The following is a 15996-nucleotide window of genomic DNA, read 5'->3' on the forward strand; positions in this document are numbered from 1 at the left end:
CTACAGACAAATTGACATGAGGTCCAGCTCAAAATGAACACATTTTATAACAAAAAATTCAAGACCTGAAGATTACAGCAAAGTCTGTTGAAACCACTTGTTTGTAAATAAAGAAATTTTATGTGCTCTTGGCATTAGAAAGTGTTTACCAGGTCTTCTTTTTCCTCTATTCTATCTCTTCATTCTAACCCACTGCTCCATGTCACAATGCACTGCACACAGCCTTGACTGCCTATGAGTACATTGAGACCACCAGTACCACATACCTGTGCCCCTGCTGCCACATCAACTCAGCCAACAGCCACCCTTCCCAAACTGTCCGCGTCACTTCCCACCTACTTCGTACCCTCACCCACTTCACTGTAGTTGAGTGAGTAGGTGTTGAGCAGTGGGCAGGCACATTCAAAACTATACTGTTGGATTTCCCATTGTTTAACACACTCAGTCTTGTTTATGTGCCTATTGTCAACTAAGCATATCTACTATTCAGTAAGTTGTTACAAATTATTTACATTCCTTCAAGTACTTGTCATTACCATATAAACACAGTTGAACACCTATTCTTTTATTCACAACAATGGTTATGTTCATCTTTGGCCATATTGTAGTACAGTAGAGTCTCGATCAGATATGATGAATAATGAAAACATCATTGCAAAAGATAGATAGGGAGAGTACAGCTCAGTGAAAAAGCAGACAACAATGCAATCAACGCCAACGATTAGCTCGCTGCCCTGTTGCATGAACATCTGTTGTCAGTATGGCACGAAATACCCCGACTGCTGCTGGCTGCTACTGGTCAAAACTGGGGAGTTCATATGCTGCTGTAGTTCCCAGTACCTGTACTGTACAGTGTTGTGTGTCGTTTTGTTTGTTGACTGTGTGTTCCATTGTACACTGTACAAAGATGAGTGCTGTAACAAAAAAGAGGAAACTTGTGCCTTTGCATCTAAAATTAGAAGCACTAAGATGATTTGACAAAGGAGAAACAATAAAAAAATTTGCTCTCGAATATGGTGCTGGTGACGTTATTGTTGGTGACTGGCAAAGAAACCGACTTAAATTGGAACAGTTTTCTTCACAGAAATGCTCTCACAAATCTCTCAGTCAAAGAAGTATAAAGAAGTCAGACTTCGAAAAAACAAGTGAGGCATTGTTCATGTGGTTTACCCAGCAGAGACAGAAGGGTGCTCCGATTTCTGGCCCAATCTTGCAAGAAAAAGCTTTGTTTTTCAGAAATCAGCTGCAGGAAGGAGATGATAATTTCACCGCTAGTATGGGCTGGCTCTACAAGTGGAAGAAGAGGTATGGAGTGCATCAACTAGATGTATGTGGAGAAAAACTCTCTGGTGATGCTCAGGCCATTTCAAAATTTATTGTCGAGTTTAAAAAAAATCATAACTGACGAAAATTTGTCTACTGAACAAATATATAACTGTGAAAAAACTAGGCTAAATTTTAAAATGTTACCAGTGAGAACACTTGCTTCTTGTGAAGGAAAAAAGTGCTCATGGGCACCAAAAAAGCAAAGAGCGGCTCATAGTTATGGCAGCTTCAAATGCAACTGGAAACCACAAACTAAAACTAGTTGTGATTGGGAAGTCTGCCAAGCCAAGAGCATTCAAGAATGTATCCATCTCAGCTCTTCTGGTTGTCTATACACATCAGAATGATGCCTGGATGAATCAGGAAATCTTCAAGAACTGGTTTTTTAACTCATTTGTACCTGGCTGCAAGAATTTTTTTAAAGAAAGGGGACTGCCATGCAAAGCAATTTTGCTCATGGATAATGCATCCTCACATCCAAGTGCAGGAGAACTGCAGTGCAACAGTATCCGTGCCTTGTTTTTCCCACCAAACGTTACCTATCTCATTCAGCCCATGGATCAGGGCATTCTGGAATGTCTAAAATAAGTATTGACGGGGGATTGCTACAGTCAATCCTGCATTCCGAAGACAATGAAAGCATTGTAGGAGCTTTGAAGAAAGTAGCTTTGAAGGACGTCGTGTACTGGATTAGTGAATCTTGGAGCGAAATAAAGTCAGATACAATTTCTAAGTCATGGAGGAAAATTCTGCAGGAAAGTATGCCAGACATAGAAACTGAAGATTTAGCAGATGAGGACGATCAACCATTGTGTAATTTAATCAGAAGATTGTCAGGTTGTGAAGAGGCAGAAGAGGTGGAAGTAGGCGAGTGGTTAAATTCGGACGAACAATTGGAAGTGACAGACTCTTCTATAATTGGCATGGTTAACAATCCATTACAGTGTGAGAGTGACAAGGATGACGAGGCAGAGGCTGTACCGATGATGAGTCACACCGATGGATACACTGCTCTTGAGGCCGCCATATGCTACGTGGAACAGCAGCCTGAGGCGACACCAACTGACCTACTGCTCATGAGATGGCGGCATGACATTGCCGCAAGGAAATGTTGCAGCTTCGCCAAACAAAAGACATTTCACTATTACTTGTCTAAATAAATAATTATTGTTATTCTGCCAATGCAAATGCATGTGTAACTACTTTTATTTTAGTAAAGTTCATATTTTGACCTGTATTACTTACAATATCATAATATTTCTTTTTCCTATTTAAATTTCGATAGTCCAAGTTTTCGATAGTTCGAGGTGGTTCCGGTCCCATTCACCTCGAACAATCGAGATTCTACTGTAGTACATTGTCCTGCTAGTATTACAACAGTCTGATGTACAGAACTTTCAGAAACATGTTTTGATCAAGTTTAAACTGGAAAGAACATGTAGCAAAACTCTTCCAGAAACTCACTTTGGCATGTTTTGCTCTGAGACTCATTTCAAAAGTATGTTCCTCAGGAGGTGTTAGAATGGCTTACTTTTGTTACTTCCAGTCCATTGTAGCTTATGTTACAGATTTTTGAGCTAAAAGTAATTGGGGATTAAATAAAATTATTACATTACAGAAAACGACTTTTGGATTTTGTCACAGAGCTCTACAAGGGCTCACTGCAAGTGTTGTGTATGTTTACTAAACCCCCCTATACTTATACAAATATGTGTTGATGACAAGAGCTAAACTTGGAGTCCTGCAAACCAATGGCAGCTATTATAGTTATAACACTCTCAACTGTCAATCACTCAATGAAGAAAAAGTAAGAACAACAATAAAAGTGAACTTACAGTGTCAGTGCTTTTGCATTGCATGCTTCTTTGGTAACTGTGAGGGGAATGATGAGAAATGAACGTGAAGATGGCTAGACAAGATAACTGAACCAATGAGAAAATAGTTTTCTATAAACATTGTCATGATGTGACATGTATAAAATTGGTGTCATGATGGACTATATTGTGCAGAATGTTGTCATATAAAACAGAATATTCCATAAAATTTTAACTTTACTCTTAGGTACTCTTAGGCCCTGCATAACCATACTGTTGGAAATAGGCACGTTTCAAAAATATCACACACAGTTTTCGGAACACTAATTGTGCTACACAAAGGCTCAGTCCATCACTACAACCAGTTTTTTTCCAGTCACATTAATTGGCTTGACCAACTTAAAACCAAACTGTAACATTTCAACCTAATCTATACCTTGAGCTGCACTGTGGATCAATCACCCACCACAACCAATTTTCTTACACTCATATTCATTGAATTTGCCTATTCACAATCAAACTAACATGTTGGAATATCAAACAATTTCTCAAGAAATATTGTCATATTCTGAGAAACAACAATACAAAAAATATACATGAAAACCAGTAAGCAATTTACTAACTGGTAAACCAGATCAATAATCATCAATCTCACACTATCCATGTCAAAAACAAAAGTAATCAGTTTGTATCTTCAGTGATTCTCATTGGCTACTGCATACTATCACCCAATTGTCTATGACCAACAGAAATGAACTGCCAATAACAGCATGGATCAGAAGAACCTCCAACACTGTAAGTGCACTTTAACCAAGAAGAACTCATCCTCAAAGACTTGTGGGTCACTTTGGTGTCATTCTTTATAATGCACTGCCGACATATATAAAGAAATTGGAGAAGGAAATAGTTTTTAGAGCAGAACTAAAAGAGTTTTTCCTGAGAACTGTACCTACGGTGTAAGTGATATGTTAGCTTACTTCGAAATACTCTGCCCTTGCTAACTGTTGAGTACTTTTTAATCTGTTAGTGGGTGTAGATCTTATGTCTTTGTACAAGAATGTTTCTGCTGTTGGTTACCTGTTTTCTCTAATTCAATTTTTTGCAATAGATCCCCTCAAAGTAGGGAATCTGTTGCAAGAAAAGTTATGTTGGATACAGTGTTGGCAGGTGTTTGTGTGTGTATATTTTTTAGAAGTGCAATATAATTTGTACATGTGTTTACATCTTACAGAACTGAATAACAAAGTTTTTTGTGTTCCAGCTACATAACTGATTTTACCACTAGTGCATGGTATAGGCTCCTTTTAGACTAGATACATGCGGTTTTCTTTCCAAATCATATACTGAGAGATACAGCTAAGACATTGTTAATGCCACGGACTTGAATTCTGGAGGAGCAGGCTTCATCCTGTGTCTGGCCACCCTGACCTGGATTTTCCATGGTTTTCCTGAGTTACTAAGGTGAATGGTGGAATGGTTCCTTTGATAAGGCCGTGGCTGACTTCCTGGCCCTACCCACACTCAATCCTATCCCTTTGTTCAAGGGGCATTCAGTAAGTAATGTAACACATTTTTTTTCTTCGGCTAATTCAGTTGAAAAAATGTGGAATTTGTTGTAGGACACCACAGAGTTTTCCTGCTTCAGCCCCCAGTGTTTCATGAAATTCTGCAGGTGGCAATGCTGTATGTCACCTTTGTGGTATTGATAGTTCTGATGCCACAGCATAGGTTGGCACTACGAGAGTGGAAGATCTTCGCCGATGACAGTGCCCTCTAGCCGACGCTGTGCAGCTCTATGAGCACCACTCCACTTTCGCCCAGTTGATCAAGAGCAGATGGCCGAGAACCATCGCCTTAGCTTAACTTGCCATTGAGACTTTCTATTTGGACCATGGCTTCGCACCTACATGCTCACCTGTACCAAGTTATGTATCCAAGTGTATAATTTGGACTGGACTATAGTAAAACCACTTTTACTTTACTTGCAGTACTGAAAGCTTTACCTCAGCTGCTCCTATTCGCTTCCTACATTGGGCCTTTGTTACAGATTTCAAGAGCAGACCCATGTGCCATCTTCTCAGTTTGATATAAAATTACTGGCGATGAGAAACGGCAACGACAGGGGATAAACATTTTTTTCCTCTCCTCTATCTGTTTTTTTGCTCGGTACTGCTTTAGCTTTCTCCATTTCCCCATGTGAATCAGTGTATGAGTGCTTCCACCCTTCGCTACAAGACTTTAAGTTTGTATCAACAATGGCTTCACCACAGGAACAGACTTCACTGTTCGATCTTGTACGGTTTCAGGCTCACAAATGACACAGTTGCTTGCTGCTGTAAGTGGACTGGTCACACTACAAACTGCAGCTACTATGACACCTCCTCCTGTACCACCGCCAATGATGCCTCCAGTGCTGCCATTTCGTGCCTTCAAACCTGACATTGAACGCTGGTCAGAATACATTGCCCATCTCAAGGCACACTTCGCATCATACAACGTACCAGGTACAGAGCGGCTTGCATTTTTCATTGCCAACGAGGGTGTTGTGTTATACTGTGTGCTCGTAAAACTGTTTCCCACCACTGCCCCAGAAACTAAAACTTACGATGAAGTGATTGATGCTTTGAACTCCCACTTCTGTGACAGTGTAAATGCGGTAGCTGCATGCTACAAATTATTTCGTCTCTGGCGTGGTCCTACTCTGTCAAATAAATCATGGTTAGCTGACCTTCAGGGACTAACATCTGATTGTGACTTTAATTGCTCATGTGGGCGTCATATGTGGATATCATGATTAGAGACACTATTGCTCAGAATGTGGGGGACCACCACATCTGTGAGCAAATCTTACGATTTAAAAACCCACCTTTGAAGGAAGTAGTGGACTTGCTAGACAGACAAGGGACATTAGATATGGCTAGTTCCATGTTCGACGTGACCCCAGGTGTGTGTACTGTTAGCGAGGCATAATACGGGCCCTCCCGTCCTGCCCCAGCCCAGCTAGCCATGTCGCGCCGTTCATGCGCAAGTAAACAAGTTTCAAGCCAGGCACACACTAAGAAACTGAAATTATGTCCAAACTGTTTTTGTACCCGCCCACGAGACAGTTGCCCATCCCATGAAGCACAGTGTTATTTTTGTAATAAGAAAGGACATGTGCAAGCTGTGTGTAGTAAGAGAAACTCTAATTCACAACCTGTCTCCCATTCACATGACTCGCATGGGCGTCACCGCAATGGCAACCACCATGATCATGATTCACATCAGCCTATGGACGTTAATGTCATTTATTCACAGCCTTCTGCTTCACATGCTTCTACAGCTCATCATGTGAATAAACAAGTTTAGCCAGACACTTCCTCTCACATTCAGTGCAATGCGAGGAAACTTTTTGTGACTTTGAAAATTTGTGGGCGTTATGTTCGCATGCAACTGGACACTGGTGCATCAATTTCTTTACTGAACAGATCAATGTATGACTTGCTTGGTTCGTCCCTGCTTTCCACACTAACTGCATTTACTGGACAAGAAATTTCAGTGCTTGGCGTGTGTAGTTTGTAAGCCACGTATGGTGCAATGGCATGTACAGTGTCTTTCCATGTGCTCTGCTCTAGTGATGATATGAACATAAAAATGCATTTGAACTTTTTGGCCTCACAATTCAGGACAATGTACTTTGCATCAATGCTACTGACCACTTTTACTTTACTTGCAGTACCGAAAGCTTTACCTTACTTGCTCCTGCTCACTTCCTACATTCAGCCTATGTTACAGATTTCAGGAGCAGACCCACATGCTGCCTTCCAGATGGCATACAAAAACATTCAAAATGGCATCTGTAATGGAGATGCATTCCAAGCAGAGAGCTGTCACTGAATTTCTTTTGGTGGGAAGCAGACCAAGACAGATATTTATAGGCACTTTCAGAATGTAATGGAGACCTAGCAGTGAACAACAGCATTGTGAATCAGTGGGCAAGGCATCTGTCATCATCACAACAAGGTCGCATAAACCTGTCCGATATCCTGCATACAGGCCTGTCACAGACAACTGTGACTCCTGCAATGCTGGAAAATCCAGATGCTATCTTTCATGGTGAGCAATGGATGAAAATGAGACACCTTGCTACACGACTGGACATCTCTATCAGTGCTGACACTCTCATCCACCATTCAGACTACTCAAAGGTGTGTGTCTGCTGGATTCCTCACTGCCTAACAGAAGACCATAAAGAGCAAAGAAGTACCATTTGTAAGGAATTCCTTGCGTGTTATGAGGCTTATTGTGACAATTTTTTGATGAAAATCATCACAGGTGATGAAACACGAGTTCATCATTTTGAACTGGAAACAAAATGACAGTCCGTGGAGTGGTGCCACACCACCTCTCCTCCAAAGAAAAAGTTCAAAGACTCACCCTCAGCCAGTGAAGTCATGGCAATGTTCTTCTGGGTCTCTGAAGGGGTTACTCTGTTTGATGTCCTCTCTCATGGTTCTGTGAACAACTCCAATGTGTATTGGGCTATTCTCAGGGAACCGAAGAAACGACTTCAGCTGGTTCGTTTCCATAAAAATGCAAATGAACTTCTGTTTCTCTGTGACAATGCAAGGCATCACACAAGTCTGCACACCTGAGAGGAGGTCACAAAACTATGAAGTTTGATGCACCCTACAGCCCAGATCTTGTACCTCCTAACTTCCATCTGTTTGGCCCAATGAAGGATGCGCTCCGTAGGAAGCAGTATGTGGATGATGGGAAATTTATTGCCGCAGCAAGATGTTGGTTCTAATACTGACCAGTAGAGTGGTGCCATGTAGGCATCCAGGCACTCCCAGTAGGCCATCACATTGAATGGAGATTATGGTGAAAAATAGGGCTTTGTAGCCAAAAGAGTGGGGACTAATATGGTGTATCGGAATTCTGAATAAAGCTAACCTGCTTTCAGAAAAAATGTGTTGCATTGCTTATTGAATGCCCCTCGTATGTGTTTGTGTACACATATATTATTCCTGTAATGTATCTAGCATATCCCATAATTTTGTCTTGAATAGTTAAAGGATGAACAAATAAAAAATAAATAAATAAAGTAAAATGAAAGACTTCTTGCAATAATTAAAGATACTCACACAGTTACATAATTTTAGTGCCATACTAACAATAGCATGTATTTTTCTTTCACCCATAATGTTTTTATGAAGTGCTACTCAAGTAATATAAAACATGCAAACATAGTCATACAATTTATTTAGAGCTTTTATCTTCTGCTTTTATTTTATTAACTTATATTTTCTTTTGTTTTATGTCATCACTTGTGCCTTGTCTTATTTTCTAACAATTCATTCCACTGTTCTCATTTTGTTTTAAGTGAGAAGTATCAGTGGATGATTGAGTATACTGAGCCTACTGATACCAAATGATGGATTTGTCCTATAACGTAATGAAGATGTGACATATGATGTCATGCATAGGCAAACAGAAAGAGAAAAGAGCACTGACCATTTTTCTTTTGCATCTACAGAGAGTGGGCAAGGATAACAAAGCACCACAAACACAACTCAGTGTAGGAAATCTGCTGGCATTTAAAACAGCTTGCAGGCAGCTGGGTATTGATAAATACAGGTCCCTTGTGGTTTTAAAGGCAATCTTATATGATTCTTCCTGCAAAATAGTGGTAAGTTCAGCTAACAATGATGGAGGTGAACAGCGACCACACACCCTTCTCCCCAAAGTAGACCACAGAGGCTCAATCTTATTGAAATCTGATGACTGTGGTGGCCAGGGGAGGTGTGACAATTCATCCTTGTGTTCACAAAACCAGATTTTGATTATGCCTGTGTGAACAGGGCCCTGTTATCTTGGAACAGAGCATAACCATTGGGGAACAAACATTGTACCATGGGATGGACCTGATCAGCCAAAAAGATGACATACTCCTTGGCAGTAATGCAGCTTTGCAGAATAACCAAGGGATCTATGGAATACCATGATATGGCTGCCCAAATCATCACTGACCACCACCATGTTTCAGTCTTGGGAGGTAAACTTAGTCACAAATTGGAAGAAGTGTAAAACAAAATCTTCCAACCAAATGACGTTTTTCTATTTTTCTATAGCCCAGGTTCAGTGGCTTTGGCACCACATTTTGCTGTTTTGGGCATTTGCAGTACTAGTGGATGGTTTTGGAACTCGAGCTCACTCTGAAATTCCCTGCTTCTGGACTCCCTTCATATTGCTTTGGTGCAGAGAGCATTCATTAGTGTGACATTCATTTCTGCAGTGACTTTTTCAGCTGTTGTTTTCATCACAGTCTACTTCAGTGATCATTCATTATGATCACTCAACACACAATTTTGTCTGCACTGTGATTTAGCAGATGATGTTCTTCCAGTTTCCCTGTATGTGATATAAATCTTCAATATGCTGCCTCTTTGAACACCAATCACTTTGGTTACCTTGGTTGTGGAAGCACTCACCATATGAGCACCAACGATTTGCCCATATTCAAAGTCACTCAGCTCTGACATAATCTACTTACAATTGTAGAGAATACTGTTCTGATCATGACAGATGCTTGCAATGTGTTAAGGACTTTGCACAAGTGCTGTTGATGGTAGAATACACCACCACAATCTGCAGGCTTAGCTAGCATCTGCATTTATGTTCAACCATGCATTTGTCGCGTTTCCATATTTTTGTCCAACTCCTACATGTTAGTTGTGGAATGTTGGTTAGGTAGGAATGTGTCAGCTTGTTTATGAGTTTGCCAAGTGATATCTGATGCTTCAGTTAACCTGGACAATTTCTTTTGATTACCTGCCATGAATCTGGACTTCATCATGGCAATGTAATACATATTTTCTGAACATGCATAACCATACTTATCAGTTAATGGAATTACATCAGTATATTGGCAGGCTTTTTCCACTACAGTATAAAATTGCTTGAAATTATCCATCTCTGGTGGCAGTGGTGGTGGTAATGATAATGACAATGATAATGATGAAGGCAATATTTACTGTAGGTCTTATGGCTGCTTTTCAAGAAGGCAAAATCACTGTCCTGCACATGAATTTGTGGTAATGTTTCTAATGGTTCTTCCTCTGTTTATACAGGTACTGTTGGGCCCACTATACTTGCCATTTCTGGTGGTGGAATTGGGATGCCATTTAATTTAGATGATGACAGAACGGCTTTTATTCTTTTATGTTTCTATTGGTTCTTCCACTGTTTCCACAGGTGTTGTTGGGCCCTCTATACCTGCCATTGCTGTTGGGGGAATTGGGATGCCATTTACTTTAGATGATGATAGAACAACTTTTATTCTTTTGGCACATGGGCTTCTTTACCACTGTTATTGCTGTGCAGACAATGTTTTGTAAGGTGCTCTCTTACAGAGCTGCAAATTAGTATGCATGTTGTGTTATGAAATGACTCACAGTTTTTTAAAAATCTCCTATTAGTGTTGGTGATTTCAATATTAACACAGGATTTTTCTATTAAGTTATTTCTCCATGGAGTAGCCCCAGCAAAAAAAGTTAATATGGGATTATTTCAAAGTTTATCTTTTAAAATGTTTGTTGCACATCTCGTATCATTACAATAAATGTAATTTGCATCTTCTGTTACAACAGAGCAGTTTTCAGACTGTAAAGAGCTTTCAAAGTTTTTTAGAACTTGAGATATAGTAGTTCTTAGCTTGGCAGTACTAGTTACATTCAATTTCTGTTGCAAAATTTTGGCAGTTACTCTTTCATGGCTATCTGCAACAATATTTTATGATTTATCATCCGTACTTGTTGATATATACAATTTAAATATTTTTTTTTTTTTTTTTTTTTTTTCACTATCTTCCCAGTCACCATTTTTTTCTTTTTGTTACTTTTCCTTCAGATTTAGTCTTCTTGATACAGATAATCAAATTTGTTCACTTTATGCAATACAAATTTCTCCATTTACTTTATTGTCTCTCATCACATGATACAAGTTTTAATTTTTGATAATTTTTGATTTCCTTTTTAGAAATTATGCTCAACATTTATTGAAAGTCAGACCCACCATTTTTGAAACTTTTTGTAGAAAAGCATTTTGAATTAGTTGAGAGATCCTTTGTTAAAGTATGAGGACAAAGTATCTCAGTACAGATAATTTGTTCTTCTATAAGATAATGTTTTAGTTACCATTTGTTAATTAAAACTGCTGAAAATGCATTGATAACTTTCAAGATACTTTGTCTTCACCAAAAAGCTAATTCCAGACTCAAAATCTAATAACCAAATGCATTGATTTAATGTCAATATCAACTGCACTCATTTCAGTTTTTATTTTTGTAGTGATTTTCATTTTGATGGTTTTTAGCCCTTCTATCATTGTTCAATCAACAAATTATAAACACTATTTTCAAGCAAATGGAAATGACAACCTATGAAGGCACCAAATTCTATTCTGCTGCACTGAATCTGAAAGCACCAAATTCTGTTCTGATCCACTGAATCTGCTTGAAATTGGCCTTCAGCATAGTTCAAAACTGTATAAACAGTAATTTGATTCAAAAGAAATTGTGTAATCCTTGTGTATCACTTGGCTGATGCTATAATAGTGATACCACAAGGTGCCATTTGAAAAGTAAGTGCTCAGTTCATAGTTATGGCAATTCCCACCAGAGACATGAGTGAGAGATGGCAGTTTGATTTAACAGATTAACATTGCACCTGTATTTTTGTTTTCGAGTGATCATCTGGAAGTAGCATTAATGGCAGCCACATTGAAGAGTAGAAGAAACATGTTTTGATTTGTTTGAGACTAATAATAGTTATCAAACATTACACAGCGTTTTTGTTTGTTAATCAAACCTGAGGATCACCTTAGACATTGTATGAAGTCATTGGCCTGCAACCCTAGACAAAATGATGTCAGTAGATAAGTATATCCAAGGGAGTTGTGGATTTGAGAAATTACTAATGGAAAGTCATGTATATGCCATAAAATAAACAGTGTTGGACCTCAAAGTGGAGAATATTACGAGAATGCCTTGAGAGAGGATAGGAGGAGCTAGTACCAAAGGAAAAGTAAGACAAGGACGGTGCTAACATAAGCAAAAACATAAGAACTAAAAGCAAAATGCAGGACATAATACACTAAGGTCAAAGGGTGGATGGGAACAGCATTTCATTAAGAGAAATAAGGAGAGAACTGGGAACAACACAGGGAACAAAACATAATTTCATGTTCGACGTGTTAGAGGGAACAATAACTCATTAGCAGTATTGCAAACTCCAACAATGGAAAGTCCAGATTGGAATATCAGTAGTAGTATGAAAGGAATAGATTTCTACTCACCATAAAGATGACACATTGAGTTGCATACAAGCACAGCGAAAAGACTGTTACATGTTGAGCTTTCAGCCAAAGCCTTTTTAAGGAAAGAGAGCACAAGCAAACACGATTGCCATCTACAGCTGCTCTGGCCAGAATGCAACTGTCATATTGAATAAAAGGAGCAGAGAAGAGGAAGGGATAACAGGGTACATGTTGGGAGAGAAAAGAGCACTGCTAGGACTAGATGTTGGCAGGACAAGACTAGGCTGCCAGTTGTTGTGCCAGGAGGTTGTGGTGGAGGGAGTGGACTGAGTGGGGGAGAGTGGTAAAGCAGATGAGCAGAGAAGGAGAAAAGACAGTTGGGTGCATTGGCAGATAGCAGTGCATGGTGAGGGTGAGGGACATGAATTGAGAGGAGGTGATAGGACAGAGGGGGCAGAAACTGTTGTGTGGAGGGTGTGGGAACGGTTTGTTACTGTAGGTTGAGGGAGGGATAATTTCGGGAGCAGAGGATGTGTTGTAAGGATAACTCCTCCCTGTGCAGTCCAGAAAAGCTGGTGTTTGAGGGCAGCAGCCAAATGACCTGGGTCATAAAGCAGCCACTGCAATCAAGCATGTTATGTTCAACTGCATCTTGTGCCATAGGGTGGCCCAATTTGCTCTTGTCCACAGTTTGGCAGTGGTCATTCATCGTGGTGACAGCTTGTATAAAAAGTGTGCATTGATTGCAGCAGATCTGGTATATGACATGGCTGCTTTCACAGGTGGCCTTGCCTCTGATGGGGTAGGATAAGCCTGTAGCAGGACTGGAATAGGAAGTGTTGGATGGGTGGAATGGGCAGGTCGTGCACCTGGATCTCCCACAGGGATGTCATCCCTGTGTCATAAGTTTTGGATTGAAAGTGGCATAGGGGTAGACAAGGGTGTTTTGGAGTTTGGGTCAGTGACCAAACAACACTTAAGGAGGGGTGGGAAGGATCGTGGGTAGAATGTTCCTCATTTCAGTTCATGACAATAGACAATAATAGTTGAACCACATCCTTTGTCAGAGCTTTGATTATCTGTCATTATATCACAAAATGACAGACATCCTACCCAAGATCCTTCCCTATCCTCCTAAAGTGGCGTTCTGTTGCCCACTCAACCTCGACAACATCCTGGTCAATCTCTGTCCTGCTACCGAACCCAGCTTTATGCCACAGGGATCATATCCCTGTGAAAGACCCAGATGCAAGACGTACTCAATTTATCCTCCCAGCTTTACCTACACCAATCCTGTAACAGTTTTATCTCACCCATCAAAGGCTAGGCCATATGTGGAAGCAGCCATTTCATACACCAGTTATGCTACGATCATAGCACAGATTTTTATATTGGTATGACTATCAACCATCTGTCACCGGGATGAATGACCACCGTTAAACTGTGACCAAGAGCAAAGTGGACCACACAATGGCACAACATGCAGCTGAAGATAACATACTTGATTTCAGTGGTTACTTCACAACCTCCCCACCATCATCTTTTTTTAACCGCATAGATGGGATTTGTACATACAACACATCCTCCACTCTTGAAATTATCCTAGGCTCAACCTACGGTGTTTCAAAAACCTTATGACACTGAACTAAATTAACTGAATTTTATTAGTACTACCAGTTTTGGCCATAAACCATCATGTGGTACGAAAATCACTTAAAAATTTTCATTTGTCATGAATGTTGAAATGCAGAGCATTGAATATTTTAATCCATTTGATACTTGTAATAAAAACCTCATTCATGGCATTCACAAGTGCAGCAATTGTCCTATTCATGAGAGATGACAACCAGAAATACAAAGTCTTTGTATTTGTTGTTGTCATTCATGACAAATGAACTGTTTTGTGCGATTTTCATACCAGGTGCTGGCTTATGGCCAAAATTGGTAGTAATAATAAAATCCAGCTAATGCAGTTCAGTATCATGAGTTTTTGAAACATATATCGACTGCTGAAAATTGCCTGAACAAAAAAAAACCTATCAACCTACAGTGACCTACTTTTCCCACACCCTCCTCCCAACAGTTTCCACTCTCTCTGCCTTATCTCCTGCTCCAAGTCCATGTCCCCTCAACTTCATTGTGTGCCGCTCTTTGCCAATGCACCCACTGGTTTTTTGCCCACCTCTGCTCCTCTCCTTTTCCGCTCCCCATTTCCATCGCCCTCCCTTCCCCACAGCTTCCCAGCACTTCACCTGGCAGCCCTGTCCTGCACACCATGCCAGACAGCATTCTCTCTCCTCCCATCTATAACCTGTCCCCCTCCCGCAGCCCATTCCAGATTCTGTTCGACACAACTGTTGCATTCTGACCAGAGTGGCCAGAGACAACAGTCGTGTGTATATGAGGTGTGCTTGTTTGTGTGAAGATGTGTGTGTTTTCTTTTCTTTTCTGGAAGAGGATTTGGCCAAAAGTTCAATGTGTAACAATCATTTTGCTGTGCCAGTCTGCACCTCTATATGTTATCTTTATGGTGAGCAGCATTGTATCATTTCCACAATATTGATCATCAGTAGTTTTTACCATTATGCAGGATATGCAAAGGAATGAACAGTATTCTATCTCTGGGAGATAGCAAAGCAGATTTGGTTATATGTGAGAATGGAAAAACACCCACCTTTAGTTACATGTTTAGGAAGATGGAGGGTGGACTGTGAAGCACAATCCAGACACTGGGGAATGAACCAGTGGTGTACTTTCCAGGTGATGTGTTGGGGATTTTGAAATACATATGAAGAAAGTAATGAATATTCTCAGAAGCAGCAGAACTGGGAAGTTGTGTGGCCCAGACAGTGTGTCTATTGATCTGCTGAAGAGGGTTGACTCATGCTGAAGAGGGTTGACTCAGCAGTTGTGCTCCACCGGGCATAAGTGTTCAGGTTGAGCTTGGAGAGAGAAGAACTGGTGGATGACTTGTCGGTAGTCTTTGTGTTCCCTGCCCACAAAGGAGACAACGCTGTAAATTATATGCCAGTCAGCCTAACATCAGTTGTCAGCAAAATTATGGAAAGAATTCTAGCTATCTGTACAATGTACAACACAATGCAACGGCATAACAATATTGAGTGCACATTTAGGGAACAAGAGTCTTGTGAACCACAACTTGCAGGACACAGACGTCAGTGGCAGGGTTATCAGAGGAATATAACAGAGTCCACTGTGGGTTCTTGTTACACAAGTTATGAAATCCTGGAATAGAAGATATAGCAGTAGCTTCAGTAATGGCATTCTTGCCTCTGCAAGTCAGAACCCAAAGAGAATTGGTAGAAAAAGGTGTCCCAGAGAAAGTGCAGACAATATCAATAAGGGTAGGAAAAGTTGCGTCAGGGGAAGTGTGGTGTCACCGCCAGACACCACACTTGCTAGGTGGTAGCTTAAATCGGCCGCGGTCCATTTAGTACATGTCGAACCCACGTGTCGCCACTGTGTGATCGCAGACCGAGCGCCACCACAAGGCAGGTCTCGAGATACGAACTAGCACTCGCCCCAGTTGTACGACGAC

This window comes from Schistocerca serialis, chromosome 6 (assembly GCF_023864345.2).
Source record: "Schistocerca serialis cubense isolate TAMUIC-IGC-003099 chromosome 6, iqSchSeri2.2, whole genome shotgun sequence".
NCBI classification, from domain to species: Eukaryota; Metazoa; Arthropoda; class Insecta; order Orthoptera; family Acrididae; genus Schistocerca; species Schistocerca serialis.